Raw genomic sequence first — 25,024 nt, forward strand, 5'->3', positions numbered from 1 at the left:
TATTTCTAGGATGGGCGGGACAAATTGTTTGTTCTTTTGGCTGCTGTCGGTGACAGGGTGCCGGGCTCGATGGACCCTTGGTCTGTCCCAGCATGGCGATGCTTTTGTACTTATGTATTTATGAATTCAACATCATCTAAACTGGATACCAGAATTCAGCAAGCCTCATTCTACCAGGGCTATTTACCTTTCAAGCTGAGAATGTAAGGGCTTCACTTGATTTCTATAAACCAGCTCCCTGAAAGACACCTTCATTAAACATCATCATATAAATAAACAAGCATCAGCAAAATGTGGCTTTTAGATGCAGTTCTCCAAGCTGCAGACAGCCCTCCATAGAGGGAATGCTACAGATGGGCCCATATGGTATAGTCTGGAGTAAGACATCAAAACAGCTATTTACCTGATTTCCTTTCTGTTAGACTCTCATAAAGCTAAATTATTTATCTCTCTTAGCCTAACTTTCTTGATTTCTAAGACTAGCAAACTTGACAAAATTACCAGTCAGGACCACTATTCAAGGTAGTGATTAATGCTAGAAAAGAAATGTCACCAGAGCAAACAGACAAGCACCCAAAGCTTTACAAGGAAAAGAAAAGGAAGGGATTCTGGATTTAGCTCATGCCTTTTTTCAGTTGTAGCTCAAGACAAGTTACATTCAGGTACAGCATGTATTTTACAGTTCCCAGAGTGCTTAAAATCCGACTTTGGACCTGAGGCAATTTAGAGTTAAGTGACTTGCCCAAGACCACAAAGAACTGCACTAGGATTTAAACTGTGCTTCCCTAATTCTGAACCCACTCAGTTGCTAGACTGAAGAGCATAGCCCTGAACTGAAAGTGATGGCTGAACAATGCACAAAGTACAGAAACTGCTCATGTGAAAGCCAAATGGGAATATGAAAATACACCTGGCTTAGGTCAAGAGCAGTGAGAAATTCTTTTGCTTGCACCGAGGCAATGACCGACCGTAATTGCTTGGCTGCAGAACAGACTTGGAGGGGCATAATCAAACGCGAACAACTATCTCCATGGGCGTCTATGTCCGAAAATGGGTACGTGAAGAGGCGGGACAGACCGTATTTTTGAAAAAATGGATGTTTTTCAGCTGGGCGTTTGTTTTTTTTTAGCGATAATGGAAACTAAAAACGCCCAGCTCAAAAACGTCCTAATCCGAGCCATTTGGTCATGGGAGGGGCCACGAATCGTAGTACACTGGCCCCCCTGATATGCCAGGACACCAACTGGGCACCCTAGAGGTCAGTGCGGTGGACTTCAGAAACAGCTCCCACATGCATAGCTCCCTTACCACAGGTGCTGAGCACCCAACCCCTCTCCCCCAAAACCCACTACCCACAAATGTACAACACTACCATTGCTCTTAGGGGTGAAGGGGGCACCTACATGTGGGTACAGTGGGTTCTGGAGACCTCCCATTTACCAGCACAAGTGTTACAGGTAGTGGGGGGATGGGCCTGGGTCCACCTGGCTGAAGTGCACTGCAGTACCCACTAAAAGTGCTCCAGGGACCTGCATACACGCAGGCCTCTAGGACTTGTTGCTGCTATATAACATTGGCACACCAGTTGACACCTGAAGACTAATCTCTCCGAAAACGTCCTTTATTGGAATAAGCACGCTTACTCACAGTTAACTGCAGATCAGAGGTTGTGCCCCACTGGCAACGAGTCTCCCTGGTACTGAGATGAGCAGCAGGTCAGAGCTGGCAGAATAGTGTACAATGCCCCTCTTTCAGCCACATTCAAGGTAAGAACTAAGTTCTGTCACATGGCTAACACGTGAAAGGGATCTAAAACTGGCTTACAAAAATGGCCACTACCTCATGGACTACCGGAAACAAAACAGGGCACACTCTGACCCAGTAAGCAGGGGGAAAAGCACCATGGGAGTAGAGCCTACCAACTACCAACATCGTGAGCATTTGCCACAAGCTAGTGGAATCACGGAGCCCAATACCCTACCACCCACCACAATGCATTGCTGATGTGACTCTGCAGTGCGCATAACAGAAAAGGTGTCACACTCACCCGAGAGCCACATCAGAACCAGGGAAAGGCTGTCACAGGATAGAACACATTCTGCTGTCATGGAGGTGGGTACGGCATTTGAGGCTGGCATAGAGGCTGGAAAAAAGTTTTTAAAGTGGGGTTTTTTTGGTGGGAGGGGGTTAGTGACCACTGGGGGAGTCCGGGGAGGTCATTCCCGATTCCCTCCAGTTGTCATCTGGGCAGTTGGGGCACTTTTTTGGGACTTGTTCATGAAAAAAAAGGGTCCAAAAAAAGTGACCCAAAATCGTGGTAAAAACGCCTTTTTTTTTTCCCAATTATCAGCTAAAGACGCCCATCTCTCCTCAGCCGATAACCACGCCCCAGTTCCGCCTTCACCACGCCTCCGACACGCCCCAGTCAACTTTACCTGTTTCCGTGACGGAATGCAGTTGGAAACGCCCAAAATCGGCTTTCGATTATACCGATTTGGGCGCCCACGGGAGAAAGACGCCTATCTCCCGATTTGGGTCGCAATATAGGCGTTTTTCTCTTTCGATTATAAAGCAGGATAATGGCTCAAAAGTGCCACCAAGGAATTTATGGTAACTTGAATCTGAGCCACTCTGGAGTTTCCTCAACAAGGAGACTAAGAAGTGAGGAGCGACTGGGCAGAATTCTTGCTTGAAACCTTCCCTCAGAATATCCCAGACCAATTGGTCTGCTGTAATTTTGGTCCACTCCTCTTGGAACTCTTGAAGCTGACCTCCAACCAGAAAAGAAAAAGAGTGGGCTGGCCTCACAGCATTGCTAAGGCTGGGAGGTATGCCCCCCCCCCCCCCCAAGACGACTGCATAGCGGACTTCCTGTCTCCATGAAAGGAAGACTGCTGTGACTGAAAGTGGGACCTCTGGCCAAATTGCTGATGGCCAGACCTGTAGTGCCTACTGTCCTTAAACCTCTGACAGGAGGACCATGAAGATGATTGAGCAGATGCTTTAGGCTTGTCCTCAGGCAATCATTGGGGTTTAGTCTCTCCTGGTTGCTTAACTAGGTTGCTGAGATCCTCTACAAAGAGCCACTTGCCTCTAAAAGGCAGCTTGACCAGGCACAACTTAGAAGTTGCATCAGCAGTCTAATTCCTCAACCAGAGTTGTCTACGCTCAGTGACTACCAAAGATGTGCTCTTGGCCATGGCACAAAGAATGTCATAAACAACATCTGCCAAATAAGCCAAACCTGCCTCTAACTGGGATGCATGGAGGCCTTCCTGCGGTCCAGACTGCTAATGCCCCTTCAGGCAACCCCTCACCACAAAAGAACTGCAAATGGTCACCTGAAGACCCAGGACATCTACCTCAAATGCTTGCTTCAAAGCATTTTCTAGCTTCCTATCCTATAGATCCTTCAGGGCAATGCCACCCTCTATAGGCAAGGTAGTCTTCTTGGTCACCGCTGTAACTAGGGACTCCACTTTGGGAAGCTGCAGCTTCTCTTTTTCCTCAGGAACTAGAGGATAAAGCCGCGCCATAGCTCTTCCCACCTTAAAGTCTGAGTATGAGAAGACCATTCCGCCGTAATCAGATCCTGAACATCAGAATACATAGGAAAGGCTTTAGAGGAACATTGAACACCCTTCATAATAGATGCAGGCTGCTCCCCAGACATTAATGCTGTGCTAGGACCGCTGCTTTTTAATATATTTATAAATGATTTAGAGATGGGAGTAACTAGCGAGGTAATTAAATTTGCTGATGACACAAAGTTATTCAAAGTTGTTAAATCGCGACAGGATTGTGAAAAATTACAAGAGGACCTTACGAGACTGAAAGACTGGGCGGCTAAATGGCAGATGCCGTTTAATGTGAGCAAGTGCAAGGTGATGCATGTGGGAAAAAAGAACCCAAATTATAGCTACGTCATGCAAGGTTCCACGTTAGGAGTTACGGACCAAGAAAGGGATCTGGGTGTCGTCGTCGTCGATAATACACTGAAACCTTCTGCTCAGTGTGCTGCTGCGGCTAGGAAAGCGAATAGAATGTTGGGTATTATTAGGAAAGGTATGGAAAACAGGTGTGAGGATGTTATAATGCCGTTGTATCGCTCCATGGTGCGACCGCACCTTGAGTATTGTGTTCAATTCTGGTCGTCGCATCTCAAGAAACATATAGTAGAATTGGAAAAGGTGCAGAGAAGGGCGACTAAAATGATAGCAGGGATGGGACGACTTCCCTATGAAGAAAGATTAAGGAGGCTAGGGCTACTCAGCTTGGAGAAGAGACGGCTGAGGGGAGACATGATAGAGGCATATAAAATAATGAGTGGAGTGGAACAGGTGGATGTGAAGCATCTGTTCATGCTTTCCAAAAATACTAGGACTAGGGGGCATGCGATGAAACTACAGTGTAGTAAATTTAAAACAAATCGGAGAAAATGTTTCTTCACCCAACGTATAATTAAACTCTGGAATTCGTTGCCGGAAAAAGTGGTGAAGGCGGTTAGCTTAGCAGAGTTTAAAAAGGGGTTGGACGGTTTCCTAAAGGACAAGTCCAAAAACCGCTACTAAATGGACTTGGGAAAAATCCACAATTCCAGGAATAACATGTATAGAATGTTTGTACGTTTGGGAAGCTTGCCAGGTGCCCTTGGCCTGGATTGGCCGCTGTCGTGGACAGGATGCTGGGCTCGATGGACCCTTGGTCTTTTCCCAGTATGGCATTACTTATGTACTAATGACTTCTCAATGGAAAGGACTGCCAGTGCTTCAGAAATTAAGGAATTCGACTCCTCCTTATGAAAGAGCCACAGGATTTTCGTGTCATTCCCCTCCCTCCAAAGGCTCTCTTATGGATGGTTCCTCTAAACATACTGAGACCTCATCTGACAAAAAGAATGAGAAAAATGCCTCCTCAGCCACTTCCTGGAGGTCTCAACGAGACCTCTTGGGAGCTGGAGGGGAAGCTGTGAAAGATACTGAAGGGTTCTCAGCCTGCCCTTGTTTCAGAAAATATGCCTGATGTAAAACAAACTCAGGGGAAAACAGAGCACCTGAAGATTACTGCAACTCTGCTGAGCCATGAGGTGGTAAAATGGAGGCTGCAGATTACGCAGGAAGATCAGGAGCCAAGATTCCACTACCTGCCTGATCTGCCAAACTGGCTGCTGTTCCTACGGTTTCCTGAGAGAAACGCATGTCATCTGAACAGGAGAGCCCAACTCTGCCAGCAAAGCCTGCTGCTGTGCACAGTCTGCAGAAGTGCCTTCACTGGCAGATTCAACCACATCCCGCAGGATTCCCGGCTTGCATGCACTTGAAGACGCCGCCATGCTCCACAGCAGGAACACCGTTTAACAGCTTCAGCGAGAGCCACCATGCTGCACAGCTGCCGCTGTTCAAAGGCACTGAGACAGAACCCCCCCCCCTCCAAACATACACACACACAAGAATTACTCAACACAGCCCGGAACGTGGATCTGAGTGAAAAATTAGATGGACTTACCGCTGCTGGCTTCCCCCAACTCACTGTCTCTACAAGCCTTACCATGACAGGACAACTCCCAATGCGTAAAAGGTGCCTTAATGTTCTCTCTTTGCTTACTTCTGTTCTTTTGTTGTTGTTGTTGTTGTAAGGTTGCTGTGTAGGCACAGGAGAGAAGAGGCAGGAAGGGGAGGAGGGGGTGGTTCTGCGGGGCACCAGAGACAGGGATCTGAAACCTCCAGATATGAATCTGCAAGCACCAGGCATCTGCCAAGCTCAACTGGGAACCAGCTGACCAACTGGACCAGGAGCAGAGCACTCAGAACCAGCGGCTGAAAAGTATGTCCATCCAGCTGCTGCACATAGAAAATACTGAGCTAGCTGACTGAGGATATATGGCACAGCTCAATTCTGTGTTCTCTAACTCTACCTGCTGATTGAGAGACGTAACTATTCTCCACAAGTCCTGGAATAGTGGGAAGAGACGTAATGGAAGAAGTAGATTATATTTCTTTACCTCTCCAGGAGATATTGAAAGTGTTACTATGTATATTCAATAGCTGACTTTTCAAAACTTTAAGATACAAATCTTCGCACTCTCACCCAGTGGATATAAACAGAAGTTTATAGAAACAATTCAATGTCAAATCAATGTGTCAAGTCACAAAAGGAAATGAAGCAAGAATAAAAATTCAAAGTTGAAACCAAGTCACAAGCCAAAAGGTTCTGAGCAGAAGCTGGCATGGTTCCCCTTTGCTACTCCCCGATATTACATAAAACCATCATCAGCCCTAGAGGATCCCATGAGTGGGTCAGAATGCTCGACACAGGATCGCTTGGTAAGTAGCATTAAAAACAGCAACGTAAAACTGTTAAACTTAGATAAACATTTCTTTTCAACAGATGTAGTCTGCCTGATGCTATGCCATTGCTGAAAAACTGGAGTACTGATATTAGTATGAAAATTCAGACAGCAGCATACTAGCACAGAGATATGGAACTCCAGTCCTCAAATGCTACAAGTCAGTCAGGTTTTAAAAATATCCATACGCATGAGATGCATTGGCATACACTGCCTCCACTGTATGCAAAGACATGCATATTTCATCATGGATATCCTGAAATCCCTGCAGGGCAATTGAAGATCAGAATTGCTCACCTGAACTTCAAACTCAAAATGTATTTCTTCTGCCTTTATGTTCTCTGCTACTGCTTACACAACTCCAGCACCTTAGAATAGTCACATGATCTCAGCCTACAGTGTATGGGTACACATCGATAATCCTCTAGCCTCCATGCCTAAACATTTCCCTAAATTACACTTTGAAAATGAGCCTCAAAAGGATTAAGGCACAGACTTACAAAGTTACATATGTTATTACGTAACTTTGTAAGTCTATCTGCTTAGAAAATGAGCACCTAAATATACTTATCCTCATAAATTCCACCTTTATGAAATTTTGGCAGTTACCTGATCAGACAGGAAAATGAGATGATTCAAAGGTTTACATATTAAAGCATAGTTCAAACAGCAAGGCTCTGCAGTGAAGTGAGAAACAATGTGCCATCTGCCAAAAATAAGCAGAACCAGGGGATGGCACACAACCACCACAGCAAAAAAAAAAAAAAAAAAACCCACACCAACTTGCTTTCAAGCTGTTAGCACAGATGCAATCAACATGAAATCATACAATATTAAGAGCAGAAAGTATTCCCAGACTTGCTGTCTAGAATACAAGCATCTGTATTACTCTATTTAACTTTCAGCTTCATCAGTATCATTTTATTTAACAAGACTGATAATTTTTGTCTTCCGTGGAGGGGCATTTTCAATGTGACGTCTAAGTCCAACTTTGGACGATTTTAGTTCAAGTGGGGTATACAGCCATTTTCAAAGCAGAAAAACATCGTATCTTTTTTTTTTTTTTTTTCAAAAATGGCTATTTGCTAGACATGTTTGTGCACTGTGCGTTTATCTTTTTGGTCCATTACAACAACAACAAAAAAAAAACTCCAAGTGAAAAAAAGCACAAAATCAAGCCATTGGGATGAAGGAGACGACAGGATTCTTAGTAGATTGGCCACACAAACATCCCAGGAGAGCAATGGGGCACCCTAGGAGGCACTGCAGTGGACTTCAAATAAATGCTCCCAGATTCTCATCTCACCGTTGCTCCCTTATCTTGTCTGCTGAGCCCCCCAAAACCTACTACCCCCAACTGTACACCACTACAGTAGCCCTTATGGGTGAAGGGGGCATCTTTATGTGGGTACAGTGGGTTTCTGGTGAGTTTTAGAGGACTCACAGCTTCTACTACAAGTGCAACAGGTAGGGGGGGGGTATGGGCCTGAGTCCACCTGTCTGCAGTGCACTGCAACCACCATTAAACTGCTCAAGGGACCAGCATGCTGCTCTAATGGACCTGAGTATAACTTCTGAGGATGGCATAGAGGCTGGTAAGTAATGTTTTTAATCACATTTTTGGTGGGTGGGAGGAGGTTAGTGACCAATGGGGGAGTAAGGGGAGGTCATTTCTGATTCCCTCCAGTGGTCACCTGGTCATTTAATGCTCTTTTTTGTGGCTTATTTGGTAATAAAACAGGTCTAGACCAAAATGTCCAACTTATAGCCCTGGAAGTTTTTGTTTTGTTTCATTATGGTAGAAAAAAGTCCAAATCCCGCCCATAACACGCCCCCTTGTGAATTGAAAACACTTCTGACGGACTTCATAGAAAAATGTCTAAAAATTGGTTTTGAAAATACCAATTTGGACTTTTTGTGAGAAAAAATGTCCAAATGCAGATTTATGCCACTTTTTGGACGTTTTTCTCTTTTGACAATAAGCCCCATAGTAACATAGCAAATGATGGTAGATAGAGAACAAAATGGCCCACACTGACTATTTTTACATTCGGCCAAGTTAATAGCTAAATTTTTCCTGTGGAAAAGTCATAACTTAGTACATTTGAAAGTTATAAAAATTTGCAAACGATTAAGGAAACTTAAAGACCTAACTGCAGATAAGCTTAATCTTCTATTTCAGTTTTGTTTGGACTCTGCTGACAGGCAACGCTGCTAGTCCAAAATCCACAAATTCCAACCCTGTATACACTGGTAATGCTTTAAAATTCAGTGTAACATAAATAAACTGTATTCTGTCTTGTCTTTCTTAAAAGTACAGGCAATAAAATACCTATCTTCAAGAACTACAAAATTAGCAACAAAAGTTGTGGCAACTAACTGCCATGCTGACTGATTTGAAGCTACAGAAGTGACAGGTTAGTAAGAAAATATAAGTGCAGCATGAGAACAAGTGGACAAATATGCTTGTGTTTGGATAGTGGTTAGAGCAGCAGGCTGAGTACCAGGAAATCCAAGGTTCGCATCCCTCTCATGTACTTTGTGCGGCACGACACTTCAGCCTTTACTATCGCAGGAGGAAACTGAGGAGCCCTTTTACTAAAGGGTGTTAAGCCCTAACGCAAATCAAGGTATTGCAAAATGAGTTACGGTGTTCGCAGTATTTTGCTGTTAGTACACGCTAGCTAGTTTTTAAAAAATATTTTTTGGAGGGGGCATGCCATGGACAGAGAATGGGTGTGGAAGTGAAGCGTATTTGCATTAACGCGTACTAACTGGCTAACGTAGAATTATCGCAAGAGCACTTACCGCCTCCTAAACAGGAGGCGGTAAGGACTCCCATGCTATCTTTTTACAGGTACCGCACACTAATGTGAACATTAGTACATGACCTGAAAAAAAAATGTTTAAAAGCCTTAAATTGTGCCACATTATATCTGGGCTTAGCATGTGGGAAAATTCAACATTAGGACATGTTAATCCAAAATTTCAGCATACTTTAGACTGTAAGCAATCAGAGGGCGGGGAAATACTTACTGTACCTGAACTCTCCTTGCATAACCAATGAAAAGGTACAATCTAAATATTAAAAATAGTGTAGTTATTTGTTGGTGAGGTGATGCAGTCGGGAACTCCTTTCTGTTTAAATCTTCTTCTTCTTTTTTTTTAAATCATACTTTCACAATATGCATCGGGATGGTTTAATGAGATGCAATTATGTCTGTAATTTTGTTTTATGATTTGGGTTTATGAGCCATTTTCCCTTTTGTGTATAACCGCATTAAACTTCAATACAAAGAAAGAATATGGAAAAAAATTGCCCATGAAATATAATTACCAAGTACATGCATAGAGGAAGCAGAAAGCATAGCCTGAGGTGAGCCTTGGTGGGTTTTAATAAGGAGGAGGGAGGCCATAATGGCAGCCACAGAGGACGGGTGAAAAACAAGAGAAGCAGAGGCTAGGCTGGTGGCTATAAGAAAACACTGTCAATTAATGAAGAGTCTAGTAATAACAACCAAAAAGATATATGGTCACATTTCACTAATTAAAACACGAGGAAAAAGACTTCAAAACACCCAAATGTTTACTAAAACTTTGGCGTCTTCTGTTGGGGTTGTGTCATTCATCATTGGTCTAAAAAAAGCCCAGCTTGGTGTAAATGCCGACGCCTAAATTACACGTGGACTGGGTGTATTTTATAACCACGCCCATTCCACACCCGTGGCTATGCCCCCTTTTCAACTACTGACTTAGAATTTACACGCATCACATTATAGAATATGCTTAGACAGCTGTGTGCAAATTCTAATTAATGCCAATTAGTGTCAATAATTGCTTAAGTGGAAATTATCAGTGCTGATTGGCTTATTAAGTACATAAGTATTGCCACACTGGGACAGACCAAAGGTCCATCAAGACCAGCATCCTGTTCCCAACAGTGGCCAATCCAGGTCACAAATACCTAGCAAGATCCCAAAAAAGCTCAATACATTTTATGCTGCTTATCCCAGAAATAAGCAGTGGATTTTCCCAAGTCAATTTAATAATGGTCTATGGACTTTTCCTTTAGGAAGCTGTCCAGACCCTTTTTAAACCCCGCTAAGCTAACCACCTTTACCACATTCTCTGGCAATGAATTCCAGAGTTTAATTACACGTTAAGAAATATTTTCACCGATTTGTATTAAATGTACTACTTTGTAGCTTCATCGCATGCCCCCTAGTCCAAGTATTTTTGGAAAGAGAAAATAAACGATTTGTGTCTACCCGTTCCACTCCACTCATTATTTTATAGACCTCTATCATATCTCCCCTCAGCCGTCTTTTCTCCAAGCTGAAAGGCCCTAGACGCTTCAGCCTTTCCTCATAGGGAAGTCGTCTCATCCCCTTTTTATCATTTTCGTCGTCCTTCTCTGTACCTTTTCTAATTCCACTATATCTTTTTTGAGATGCGGCGACCAGAATTGAACACAATATTCGAGGTGTGGTCACTCCATGGACCGCTACAAAGGCATTATAACATCCTCATTTTTGTTTTCCATTCCTTTCCTAATAATACCTAACATTCTATTCGCTTTCTTAGCTGCCGCAGCACACTGAGCAGACCATTTCAACATATCATCAACAATGGCGCCGAGATCCCTTTCTTGGTCGGTGACTCCTAACGTGGAACTTTGCATGACGTAGCTATAGTTCGGGTTCCTCCTGCTCACATTAAATGTCATCTGCCGTTTAGATGCCCAGTCTCATAAGGTCCTCTTGTAATTTTTCACTGCATTATGGATACCTTGAAAACCTGACCTATTAGGGATAGTTAAGGACTTGATTTGAAAACCACTGCTTTACATTACATGATATGCTATGAATTGATAAACATATTCCTATGTTGATCATTTGTAGTGGTATAACTCAGTTTTCCCTATAGAATGATCTGCATTACAGTGGCTCTAAATCCTTTTCAGGGGACCTCCAGCCAGTTGGGTTTTCAAGAAATCCATAATGAATATGCATCAGAGAGATTTACAGGTACTTGGAACAGTACATGCAAATCTCTCTCATTACATATTTATTGCAGAAATCCTAAAAATATGACTGCCTGAGAATATAATTCACTTGCCACGATGTTAAATACTGTTCCTCTATCTAAGGTGCATTGGAGTTCTCTGCCCACGAATTTACCATCAGATCCAGTGCACCAATCTTAAGGTTTCAATTGCTCAGTAAGCAAGTTCTCCTGGGAGATCTGCCTAACCTATGCAATTGAAACTGTAAAAATGCTGCACCACTCCCTGCAGGTACAATGTGGATGGCACACCTCAGATTAAAGTGTTTAAAATTCTTGCTTTCGCTATGCCTTTATCTATTGATAATTCTCATTGTTTGACCCAAGAGCAGGACTTTGGTTACTCTCAATATCTAAATTTATCTTTGTGATTTGTAACTTCCTTCCAAATACCCTTAATAACTCTTTGTAGACCCAGTTCTTTATGCCTGTCTTCCTTGTTGTGCTCAAAAATTAGGAAAAAAGGGTATTTTTCTGCTTTGCCTTATGAAAAGTTCAAGATAGATTACATAATCTTAAAAACTGCAACATTTCTTTATACAACATAATTATCTAATCCAAATTCAAAACTTTATTGAGTTTATATGTTGGGGGTGTAATAAAGTCCTTTTTAAACACCACAGATTTACTTTCTCCTGTTTCAATAAATACTCCTGAAACAGTCAGGTTTTTAATCTTTTTATTAATAGCAGGTATTAACTTTTCTCTCTTACTTCCCTTGGCACTTATTCCACAGTGCCGGTAATTTGCCCTTCAATGTTCTATCCCTTATGGTCTCAACAACCTATATTCACATACTGTTGGCAATTTCAACAACATTTGTCCTTCAGATCATACACTTCTGCTGTGACAATGTACCTCAATTATTTTCTGTATATGAAGTGGCGCTGAACCATGTACTATTGCTAGAGCCTTAAAAATTGCCCTTGCCTGTATTCATAACCAATGATGTTGTCTTAAAAATAGCAACCTTCTCTCCTACATGAAATTTAAAACAAAATGTCTTTGGCTTTACATTTTCTAAACTTCTGCTCATATCTTTATGAGCTACTTGACTGGACTATGAATCCTACTTAACTGTACTGCTTTGTTAACTGTGGCACAAAAGAGAAAAGTATTTCTCAGAGCCAAAATACAACTCCCCACCACCACCACCACCACCTGCCTCAGTTGACCTCAGCCTGCTCCTGGTATCCCAGCATTTCTCACCCTGCCCACGCTGGTGTCCTTTTCAGCCTGGGATGATAAAAGCAGTTCAGTTGAAAGGGTAGGTTGATGCTTTTTGAGCCTCTAAGAACCTTAAGCTGCTGTTTAATTTTGTAGAATTTAAAGTAACACTGTAATTAATTACAAAGTGAACTGTATATTTGCTACTATTCAATTGATAAGTTTATAGCTGGCTTTGAACTATTAACTATTACACCCCCCACTTTTTTTTTTTTTTTACAAAGCCACGCTAGCAGCTGTCATGCGGTAATGCCGACACAGGCCATTCACTTGAATGGGCTGTGTCAGCATTACAGCACTGGTAGCCACTAACACAGCTTGGTAAGGGGGGGGGGGGGTTAATATCACTTTATTATTATTTAATTAAAATATTTTCTGTGTTTGAGTTATGTAAAAAGTAGCTCTAAACTGAAAGAGATGCTGCCTGTAAAAAAAAATTTAAGAAACCAGATATTAATGGATTTATGAACCTAGTTTCATACAGAGAAATCAGCCTTATAAGATCAGGTCTATCAGTCCCTCCTCCTTGTCAAAACAAACTTTTGAGTCATTCATCCAACTGCATTCATATTTCCTCCAGGGATAGCAAGCACCCAGCTCACAATTCTTGTGCCCCTTACATCCTTTACAATTACACTCCCTGTTTTTTTTTTTAAATATATATAAGGAAACAGAGTACCTCAACTAACTAATCTGTTAAGTCATCAAGCTGCCCTGCCCTTTGAAATATGACAAAATGTCAAACAAGTTGCTTCTCTCTAAAGAAAAAAAAAAAATCTGACTTCTCAGGGGGGGGGGGGGGGGGGTCAGAAATCGCTGTGATTCAATGTTGACAGCTTCCTTGCCACTGGCTCACATCTGAGTATTTCAAATGCTTCCGTTTAGTACTTGACCATCTGCAGGAAATAGGTATCATGAAATGTTCATGGATCTCCTTGTTTTGAGTTTATGCTTTAGATATCACCACTGCTTATGTGGTTACTGGGTGTAGGTGTGTTTCCAATCTGCCACCAGTAGTTTAATGTGTGAAATAGAACCACACTCAGTTTAATAATTCTCTGCAGGACTGAAGAAGTTGCCCATTGATGCACAGAGATGCTAAGTCTCACCGATTAGGTGTTTGTCACACTCATTTGAAGGCCATCTCAGACTTTGAGCCCCTTCTCTTACTCAGAGGTTCAATGCTAGTGCCAAATTCCCCTACCAGGAGGAAACCATTCAAGCACACCTTCCTGCATAAGAACATACGAATACCATACCGGGTCAGACCAATGGCCCATCTAGCCCAGTATCTTGTTTCCAACAGTGGTCAATCGAGATCACAAGTACCTGGCAGAACCCCAATTAGTAGCAAGATTCCAAACTTCCAATCCCAGGGCAAGCAGTGTCTGACTTTTCCTCCACGAACTTGTCCAAACCTTTTTTAAACCCAGATATGCTAACTGCAGTTACCACATCATCCAGCAACAAGTTCCACAGATTAACTATTCATTGAGTGAAAAAATATTTCTTCCTATTTGTTTTAAATATTTTGCCTCCCCCCCCCCCCCGCCTCATTCCTTTTCCATGCGACTACAAATACATGTAACATGAAATATATATGCATACTTTTAACCACTGAATGGAGGACAATTTTCAGCCAAGAAAATCTACAGTGGTGGAAATAAGTATTTGATCCCTTGCTGATTTTGTAAGTTTGCCCACTGACAAAGACATGAGCAGCCCATAATTGAAGGGTAGGTTATTGGTAACAGTGAGAGATAGCACATCACAAATTAAATCCGGAAAATCACATTGTGGAAAGTATATGAATTTATTTGCATTCTGCAGAGGGAAATAAGTATTTGATCCCCCACCAACCAGTAAGAGATCTGGCCCCTACAGACCAGGTAGATGCTCCAAATCAACTCGTTACCTGCATGACAGACAGCTGTCGGCAATGGTCACCTGTATGAAAGACACCTGTCCACAGACTCAGTGAATCAGTCAGACTCTAACCTCTACAAAATGGCCAAGAGCAAGGAGCTGTCTAAGGATGTCAGGGACAAGATCATACACCTGCACAAGGCTGGAATGGGCTACAAAACCATCAGTAAGACGCTGGGCGAGAAGGAGACAACTGTTGGTGCCATAGTAAGAAAATGGAAGAAGTACAAAATGACTGTCAATCGACAAAGATCTGGGGCTCCACGCAAAATCTCACCTCGTGGGGTATCCTTGATCATGAGGAAGGTTAGAAATCAGCCTACAACTTCAAGGGGGGAACTTGTCAATGATCTCAAGGCAGCTGGGACCACTGTCACCACGAAAACCATTGGTAACACATTACGACATAACGGATTGCAATCCTGCAGTGCCCGCAAGGTCCCCCTGCTCCGGAAGGCACATGTGACGGCCCGTCTGAAGTTTGCCAGTGAACACCTGGATGATGCCGAGAGTGATTGGGAGAAGGTGCTGTGGTCAGATGAGACAAAAATTGAGCTCTTTGGCATGAACTCAACTCGCCGTGTTTGGAGGAAGAGAAATGCTGCCTATGACCCAAAGAACACCGTCCCCACTGTCAAACATGGAGGTGGAAATGTTATGTTTTGGGGGTGTTTCTCTGCTAAGGGCACAGGACTACTTCACCGCATCAATGGGAGAATGGATGGGGCCATGTACCGTACAATTCTGAGTGACAACCTCCTTCCCTCCGCCAGGGCCTTAAAAATGGGTCGTGGCTGGGTCTTCCAGCACGACAATGACCCAAAACATACAGCCAAGGCAACAAAGGAGTGGCTCAGGAAGAAGCACATTAGGGTCATGGAGTGGCCTAGCCAGTCACCAGACCTTAATCCCATTGAAAACTTATGGAGGGAGCTGAAGCTGCGAGTTGCCAAGTGACAGCCCAGAACTCTTAATGATTTAGAGATGATCTGCAAAGAGGAGTGGACCAAAATTCCTCCTGACATGTGTGCAAACCTCATCATCAACTACAGAAGACGTCTGACCGCTGTGCTTGCCAACAAGGGTTTTGCCACCAAGTATTAGGTCTTGTTTGCCAGAGGGATTAAATACTTATTTCCCTCTGCAGAATGCAAATAAATTCATATACTTTCCACAATGTGATTTTCCGGATTTAATTTGTGATGTGCTATCTCTCACTGTTACCAATAACCTACCCTTCAATTATGGGCTGCTCATGTCTTTGTCAGTGGGCAAACTTACAAAATCAGCAAGGGATCAAATACTTATTTCCACCACTGTATTTATGGCGTTGCCTATCTCCCTACCAGACAAATTCCTGCAGGGTTTACAATGTAGAGTTTTCTCCTTCATATGGAAGAAAAGGCCTCCGCGGGTGCGTAACGAGGTGATGTACCAGCTGAGAACACGGGGGGGGGGGGGGGGGGGGGGGGATGGGAGTCCCATCGTTTCTATTATACTACCAAGCAGCCCATCTTAGAATATTGGCAGATTGGTTACAGGGTACAGGGAAGATTTGGAAACGGCTTGAGCAGGGGTGGTTAAACCCTCACCCACTGAGAGCAATATCATGGCTACCTAGACAGGTTCTGGGAGAGATAATCAGAGATTGCCCGCCTCTGCTCCAGTGGCCTTTGACAACTTGGAGTAGAATACGAGAAATTTTTTCCCAGGCCATACATATTTTCTGCACACGTTTATCCGCTTTGCTCCCCCACTTTACCCCAGGTACCCAGGATTCCTGTTACCGCTTGTGGGAGGGCCTGGGTCTTTGCGAGTTGGGTCAAATATGGGAGGAGGGTGTAGTCTTGTCCTTTGAAGAGCTATGTAAAGAGTATGGGCTTTCTCCCTTGCATGCCTTTCAATATTACTAGCTGCGAGATCTTATCGTACGTAGGGCAAGAGGTGACTTAAGCTTGTCCAAGACCCTAATTGAACAAGGGCTTATGTGTGGGAGAGGGAGAGGGGGCATTTTGAGAATATATAGGGCTCTCCTCTCATTCCGTAACCCTATTGAGTACTGTCTAAGTGGGAGAAAGCTTTGGATGTAGCATAGAGTTCTCACAATGGGAACAAGCATTTAAATCTTTGCTTCAGGTTTCTATTTCAAGTGCAATGGCGGAAAATGGGCACAAAATACTTTACTGTTGGTACTATACTCCCCAGCGTTTTGCCAAGATGTCCCACTCCGGTTCAGCACTCTGTTGGTGCCAGTGTGGTTCAGAGGGAGATATGTTTCACGTTTGGTGGTCCTGCCCGCATTCTCAGACGTTCTGGGTGGATGTTTTGAAATTTATCTTTAATGTAGATGCAGTTAGTAATCCTATGAAAATGGACTCTTGCCTCTTGCACTTTAAACCTCATGGAGTTAAAAAGCCTGTTCACCAATTTGCCACACAGGTGTTTGTGGCAAGTAAGATGGTCTTAGCGGCGGCTTGGAAGAGCCCCACTCTCCCTGGCCTTCAAACAATTTTACGTAAGCTGGACAGTATTCATTTGATATCAAGACTCACAGCTATGTGCACGGGACATCTAACTAAATACCATAAAATTTGGGACTTATATGTTAAGTGGCCCTCTCGTCCGGATGCCTCCTGCTCATCTGATACCCAGACCAGAGAGTTCCATCTTGGGAGGGGAAGGGGAGGGGGAGGGAATGGGGGCTAAACTGTTATTAGCGTTTGTTTCTATGCTCTAGTCAGTGGGGCTGGTTTATGGTTGTATTGTTCATTGACAATTCTGTATTATCACATTACTTTTTCAATAAAAGGAAAATAAACAAAGGAAAAAAAAAAAAGAAAACCAGCAGACCTCAGTTATCCACCACCATTTAAACACTGTGGGGCTCAACAACTATTCACCCAGGTCCAGAATGTTCCAACTGGGAAAGTCTACTTATACATTTTCTACCCCAGCAAAATGAATGCCAAACTGGCTATCAGATGGCTCTCTACTGACTGACACAGCAAGGCACGTTCTTCTGCTACCAATCCACTTTTGGTGCCCCCTCCCTGTTGTTATCTGTTGCTCTGGCACTTGTCAGACAGAACCCAAACCACCACACCCCTTATTAGCAGGAAAGCTCACCAGCATTAGATGAACTACCCTGAATTTCAGTCTGTTGATATACAAGGCTGTCTCCTGAGTGGACCAAGTTCCCTGTGCCACTTACCCTTAACAGTAAGCCCTCCATCAGAGGCTGGCACTGGTCATGCCTGCTACCCAACTGAGAGATTCCAAGTCCATGCCCTTACGATGGGGGGGAGGGATAGGGACCACCATAAGAGAGCTCCTGATCAACCCCAAAAGGGCAGACTGTGAACAGGGGGACCAGCTAGAAAGAAGTGTCTACTGTAGAGACCTCATGTAGGATCTCATCCACCAGAGCATCTTCAGAGTTGCTGCCATGGACCCCCTGCCTCCAGATACTCTAGGAATGAGGAAAACAGACTGCTCTACACATAATTTACTAACCAAACAAGGTTCTCCAATAATTTCTGAATCATTTTAAAGTGGCTGCCACAGCATCCTCCTTCAAATCAGCCCAGATCAACCAGTAAACCAGGATGGATGAACCTTGATCCCTTCTTTACTGAGAAAGGCCATCACCACTACCACTTTGATCTTTATGAAAGTCAATCGACAAAGATCTGGGGCTCCACGCAAAATCTCACCTCGTGGGGTATCCTTGATCATGAGGAAGGTTAGAAATCAGCCTACAACTACAAGGGGGGAACTTGTCAATGATCTCAAGGCAGCTGGGACCACTGTCACCACGAAAACCATTGGTAACACATTACGACATAACGGATTGCAATCCTGCAGTGCCCGCAAGGTCCCCCTGCTCCGGAAGGCACATGTGACGGCCCGTCTGAAGTTTGCCAGTGAACACCTGGATGATGCCGAGAGTGATTGGGAGAAGGTGCTGTGGTCAGATGAGACAAAAATTGAGCTCTTTGGCATGAACTCAACTCGCCGTGTTTGGAGGAAGAGAAATGCTGCCTATGACCCAAAGAACACCGTCCCCACTGTCAAGCATGGAGGTGGAAATGTTATGTTTTGGGACCCATGATATATACTTCACATTGGGACCAATGCTGAAAGACATGTGGTACAGCCAGCACAGGGTAGCGCTTTTAATGCAGAATTAACGTGGAAAAAATAGCGCCAGCATGCTATATGCAATGAGCATGCAAATTACCACCAAATTAAAAACGTGGCAGTAATCCACAGCTAACTGCGGGAATGTCACCATTCTTGTCAATGCCTGAGCAGTGACTGGCTCAAGTACTGACAGAAGAATGGCATTTAAAAAAAAAAACCCTTAGTGGTGGTCTGAATCTGCCCAATTTCCTCCCCCACCCCCTGCCTCCACTTCAAAAACCTTTCCCTGGTAGTTTAGTGGCCCCCTTTCTCCCCAACCCAATCCCTCTTTCCCTGACTAAAAAAAAATTAAACACTGGTGTCTAGTAGCATCCTCTCACCCCCTTCCCCAGGCCTGCCCGAGCTCACCCATTATACCTTTACCCAGGAGGTAAGAGTGATACCCACTCATCCTTGCCTCTGGAGCTGCCATCTTTAAGAAAGGTGGCACCCTGCCTTATGCAGTGAATTATGGGGATGACCTGGGCAAGGTCAGTCTGCCATACAAGAGAAAAACTCCCTTATATGGTAGGCTGGATGCACCACACAGGGCAGGACATCATCTTGAAGATGGTGGCATTAGAGGCATGAGTAAGTGGGCATTGCTCTTGCCTCCTGTTTAAAGATATGGCAAGTAGGCCTGAAAGAGAGGTCAAAGGTGGGAGGGTGCCACTAGACACCAGGGATTTCTTTCTTTTTTTTTGTCAGGGAAAGGGAGATTGGCTCAAAGAGGGGCCACTAGATTACCAGGGAAATGTTTTTGAAGTAGTGGGGGGGGGGGGGGGGGGGCAATGCAAAAAGGTATCCACAGTAGGGCAGTCAAGTTGGGGAGATAGAAGGGGTGCCACTAGACACCCAATCCTCTAAACCAACCCTATGCTGCCCCGGATCTGGCAAAATTTTCCTGCATGAAGCCATGCATGCAAAACTTTTTTTTCTCTCTTGCATGGCCACAGAATGGGCAATCACTGCATTAACATTCATTTTAATGCAGTGTGCAATCAGGGATTCCACACGAGTTTAACACCCACACAAACCCTTTCTGCATTCCTTGGCTAGTATATAACCCAAGGTAAAACAACATTAAACCCACGATAACCATGCGGAAAGTTTTGTACATCGTACTGACTGCCATGCCCTAACATGGCAATGCACATTACTACATTGGGCAAGCAACATAAACAGACCTGCTTGACAGGTACCACTGGATGATGCACTTGACCACAGCTAGTAGTGAAGAAACAAGGTCATAAAGAGGCTAAAAACAGTGGGCTCAGTTTTCAAAGAGTTTAGGAACCTAAATTTCCCAGTTAGGTATCCAAGGGGCCCTTTTACTAAAGCTCAGAAACATAGAAAATGATGGCAGATAAAGGCCATAAGGAGCACACTAACAGACAGTACAGCGCACTAAATGTTAAGCGCCCTATCTTACACCTAGGGCCACGTGGCACTTAGCATACGCTAAGCTTTAGTAAAAGGGCCCCCTAAATCGGCTAGGGCTGATTTCCTAAGTTTAGGTGCCCATTTTCACTCAATTCCAAAATTTAAGTGCTTAAAGAATAGGCTGGGACTGGAGTGTGGTCAAATCAAGGGAAGTAAGGTGCTGATTTCATTGTGTTAACTTAGGTTCCTAAATGTAAGCAAATAAATAGAGCTAAATTTAAGGGCTTCAGTCTTAGGAACCTAAAGCTAGGTGACTATTCAGCCAAATTTACCCCATCCCCATTTTACAAAGCTACTGCTGGTGCAGTATTGCCGACACAGCCCATTCAAAGTAAATGGGCTGTGTCGGTATTACTGTGCGGCTTTGTAAAAGGGGGGGGGGTAGGCATCTTGATTTTCTCTCCTCAGGCCATCCTCGATCCGCTTCAATCCGGTTTTCGCCCTCTACATTCGACAGAAACAGCACTCTCTAAAGTCTGTAATGACCTGTTCCTTGCAAAATCCAGAGGCCACTACTCCATCCTCATCCTCCTCGATCTATCCGCCGCTTTTGACACTGTCAATCATGATTTACTTCTTGCCACACTGTCCTCACTTGGGTTCCAGGACTCTGTCCTCTCCTGGTTCTCCTCCTATCTCTCCAACCGCACCTTCAGAGCACACTCTCATGGATCTTCCTCCACCCCCATCCCGCTCTCTGTTGGAGTTCCCCAGGGATCTGTCCTTGGACCCCTTCTTTTTTCAATCTACACCTCTTCCCTGGGCTCACTGATCTCATCTCAAGGTTTCCACTATCATCTTTATGCTGATGACACCCAGCTTTATCTCTCCACACCAGACATCACTGCGGAAACCCAGGCCAAAGTATCGGCCTGCTTATCCGACATTGTTGCCTGGATGTCCGACCGGCACCTGAAACTGAACATGGCCAAGACCGAACTTATTGTCTTCCCACCAAAACCCACTTCTCCTCTGCTTTACTCTCGATCTCAGTTGATAACACCCTCATCCTCCCCGTCTCATCCACCCGCAACCTCAGTGTCATCTTCGACTCCTCCCTCTCCTTCTCTGCGCATATCCAGCAGACAGCCAAGACCCGTCGCTTCTTCCTCTTTAACATCAGCAAAATTCGCCCTTTCCTCTCTGAGCATACCACCCGCACTCTCATCCACGCTCTCATTACCTCTCACCTTGACTACTGCAACCTACTCCTCACTGGCCTCCTACTTAACCATCTATCCCCCCTTCAATCTGTTCAGAACTCTGCTGCACATCTTATATTCCGCCTGAACCGATATACTCATATCACCCCTCTCCTTAGGTCACTTCACTGGCTTCTGATCAGATACCGTATAAAGTTCAAGCTTCTCCTTCTTACCTACAAATGCACTCAGTCTGCAGCCCCTCACTACCTCTCTACCCTCATCGCCCCTTACGTTCCGCCCAAAACCCCCGCTCACAAGACAAATCCCTCCTCTCAGTACCCTTCTCCACCACCGCCAACTCCAGGCTCCGCTCATTCTGCCTTGCCTCACCCTATGCTTGGAATAAACTTCCTGAGCCCTTACGCCAAGCCCCCTCCCTACCCATCTTCAAATCCTTGCTCAAAGCCCACCTCTTCAATGTCGCCTTTGGCACCTAACCTTTATACCTCTATTCAGGAAATCTAGACTGCCCCATTTTGACTGCCCCTACTTGACTGACTGTACATTTGTCTTTTAGCTTGTAAGTTCTTTGAGCAGGGACTGTCCTTCTATGTTAAATTGTACAGCGCTGCGTAACCCTAATAGCGCTTTAGAAATGTTAAGTAGTAGTAGTATGATAGGCACCCAGCCTTCTTTGAATATTGGCCTCAGTGACTACAAAGCGATAATCCTCAGGAGTTCATAGGCAACATTTTCCAAGCATTCTCATTCACTGCTTGAGCAAAAAAATCATGTATATTAAGAGAAATGGACTGCGTTTTCGAAGGATCCAAGGCTAACGGACAGATACACTGTAGTCATTATGGGCTAAAATAAATTAGTCCAACAGGGGATATAATTTTGGGAGAAATAATGTACTCAAAGTCATTATTATAGAACAAGCATCACTTTACCTGTGCAAATCTTACATCTGCCTGTACACTGAAACAGTGGCGTTCCTAGGGTGGCTGAAACCCGGGGCGGAGCGCGACCCCCCCCCCCCTACCCCCCAGCGAAGGGACCCCCCCCCCCAGGTGCATTTTTACCTGCTGGGGGGGGGGGGGGGGGGGGGTGCCGCGCGCCTGTCTGCTTCACTCGTTCCATGCTCCCTCTGCCCCGGAACAGGTTATCTCCTGTTCCGGGGCAGAGGGAGCACGGAACGAGCGGAGCAGACAGGCGCGCGGCGTGCACCCGGGGTGGACCGCCCCCCCCCCCCCTTGGTACGCCACTACACTGAGAAAACATCAAGTCTAAGGGCTCCTTTTACAAAGCCATGCTAGCGAATCCCCAATGCAAATGAGAAGAAGCCTGTAGGAACTGAATGGGCTTCCTCTCATTTGCTGCTCCGGGAATTGCTAGCACAGTTTAGTAAACGAAGCCCTAAATCTAGATACTTTTCCAACCATAGGTTCATTTCTCATGTTCCATTCCTTTACAACCTTCAAGAAGAGATTGAAAATATTAGAACTGGTGATTGTTGACTTTACATATAATTTAATCATTAACAAGCATTCCCACAGCTTTCAACTTAACATGTTAGATCTTCCAGTAGCATAGGAAAGGTGCTTCCAGTTTTCTAGTATATGAACAAGGAATGTATTATTCCAATACAAACAGGTGAAAATATTTTTTTTCACTCGGTGCATAATTAGGTTCTGGATCTCATTGCCAGAGGATGTGGTAAAAGCACTTAGCATAATTGGGTTTTTAAAAGGTTTGGACAAATTCCTAGAGGAAAAGTCCTTAAACCATTATTACCATGTTTTTATGTTATTTACCCCCAGGGATAAGCAGTGGCTTTCCCCCTATTTACTTCATTGGAATCCTGCCAAAGAACTTGTAGCCTGGATTGGCCATTGATGAACAGGATACTGGGCTTGATGGACCTTTGCTTTGATCCAGTATGGCAATTCTTATGTTCAGTGTGGATCTAGCTTTACCCCACAGATACAAAGCTTAAAACACTGGAAGGGACCTTTGTGCTTTCAAATGTTCAGGTACTACATTTGTTTTGTTCATCCAAAGATAGATATCACACCTATAAAGATTTTAATTCAAATGACAGAAAAAAGTGAGTCTGTATACAGTACAAATGATTAGCATATGCTTTGTACATATGTAGATAACCATCATCATACTGGGACAGACCTAAAGTCCATCACCCAGTATCCTGTTTCCCTATGTGGCCAACCCAGGTCACAAGTACCTGGCAAGATCTAAAATGAGTAAAGCAGATGTTATACTGCTTATCCCAGAAACAAGCAGTAGATTTTGCCAAGTCCATCTTAATATGGTTTTTGGACTTTTCTTTTAGGAACTTGCCCAAACCTTTTTTTAAAACCCGTTATGCTAACCACTTTCACCACATTCTCTGGCAACAAATTCTACAGCTTAATTACATGTTGAGTGAATAAATGTTTTCTGATTTGTTATACATGTACTAGCTGTTAAGCCCGTTAAAACGGCGAGATTTCCAGCTACCCTCCTCGCCGCCGCTCCCTCCCCCCTCCGTGCCGGGCCCCCTGCACTGACCTGACAGCACCTCTCACCTCCGTGTGAAAGCGCTGCAGGCAGCAGCAAATCGCTCTGCTGCTGCCTGCAGCGCTTCCACACGGAGGTGAGAGGCGCTGTCAGGTCAGTGCAGGGGACCCGATAGGGTGGGGGGCGGGAGTGGCGGGGATGGGGGGGAGGGACGGTGGAGGTTGGTGCGCGCGATGTTCATTTCCAGGCTCCAGCGGCAGCGTCCAACTCCGTTTCCCTCTCTGTTCCGCCCTCTGACATCATCACGTCTTGACGCGAGGGCGGGACCGAGGAAAGTCTCTACTGCGCATTTGCAGGTGAGTCGGTCACTTGCCATTTATATGTTTGACTAGACGTTGTGCCCGTTAAAACAGGCGAGATTTCCAGCTACCCTCCTCGCCAGGTCATCATCGTCGCCGCCCCTTCGATGTCGCCGCTACCGTTCCCCCCCCCCCCCCCCCGGAGCCGCCGCTTCCGTTCCCCCCCCCCCCACGGAGTCGCCGCCCCGACCTCCCCTCCACCCGGGCCGGGCACTCTGTTCGCTACTGAACTTACAGCGCCGAATACGCAGCAGGCAGGCAGATCAGCTGAGCTCCCGTCGGCCTTCCTTCTCTGCCCTTGTCCCGCCCTCGTGTGACATAACGTTGGCGAGGGCGGGACATAGGCAGGGAAGGAAGGCCAACGGGAGCTCAGCTGATCTGCCTGCCTGCTGCGTTTTCTGCGCTTTAAGTTCAATTGCGAAGAGAGGGCCCGGGCCGGGTGGAACAGGGGGGGGCGGCAGCGGCTCCGGGTGGGGGGGGGGGGGGGGGAGCGGTAGCGACCTCGGCAGTTCCCTCCCTCCCCTTTGCGGTTTCCCTCCCTCCCCTTTGCGGTTTCCCTCCCTGTCCCGCCCCCGTCATCACGTATTGACGTGGGGGCAGGACAGACAGGGAAAGTCTCTACTGCGCATTTGCAGGTGAGTTGGTCACTCGCAATTTATATGTTTGATTACTTAGTATTTCATTGCATGCTGTCTAGTCCTTGTATTTTTGGAAACAGTAAACAAGTGACTCATGTCTACTCATTCCACTCCACTCAGGATTTTACAGAGTTCTATCATACCTCCTCCCAGCCATTTCTTCTCCAAGCTGAA

General features: G+C 44.9%; 1 protein-coding gene across 3 annotated transcripts in view; it reads right to left on the reverse strand.

Moving 5' to 3' along the window:
* The window catches only part of LOC115474359 (integrator complex subunit 6-like), a 170,139-nt gene that overhangs the window by 139,537 nt on the left and 5,578 nt on the right, over window positions 1–25,024 (reverse strand). The gene's annotated exons all lie outside the window — the stretch shown is intronic.

This window comes from Microcaecilia unicolor, chromosome 7 (assembly GCF_901765095.1).
Source record: "Microcaecilia unicolor chromosome 7, aMicUni1.1, whole genome shotgun sequence".
In the NCBI taxonomy this organism is placed as follows: domain Eukaryota; kingdom Metazoa; phylum Chordata; class Amphibia; order Gymnophiona; family Siphonopidae; genus Microcaecilia; species Microcaecilia unicolor.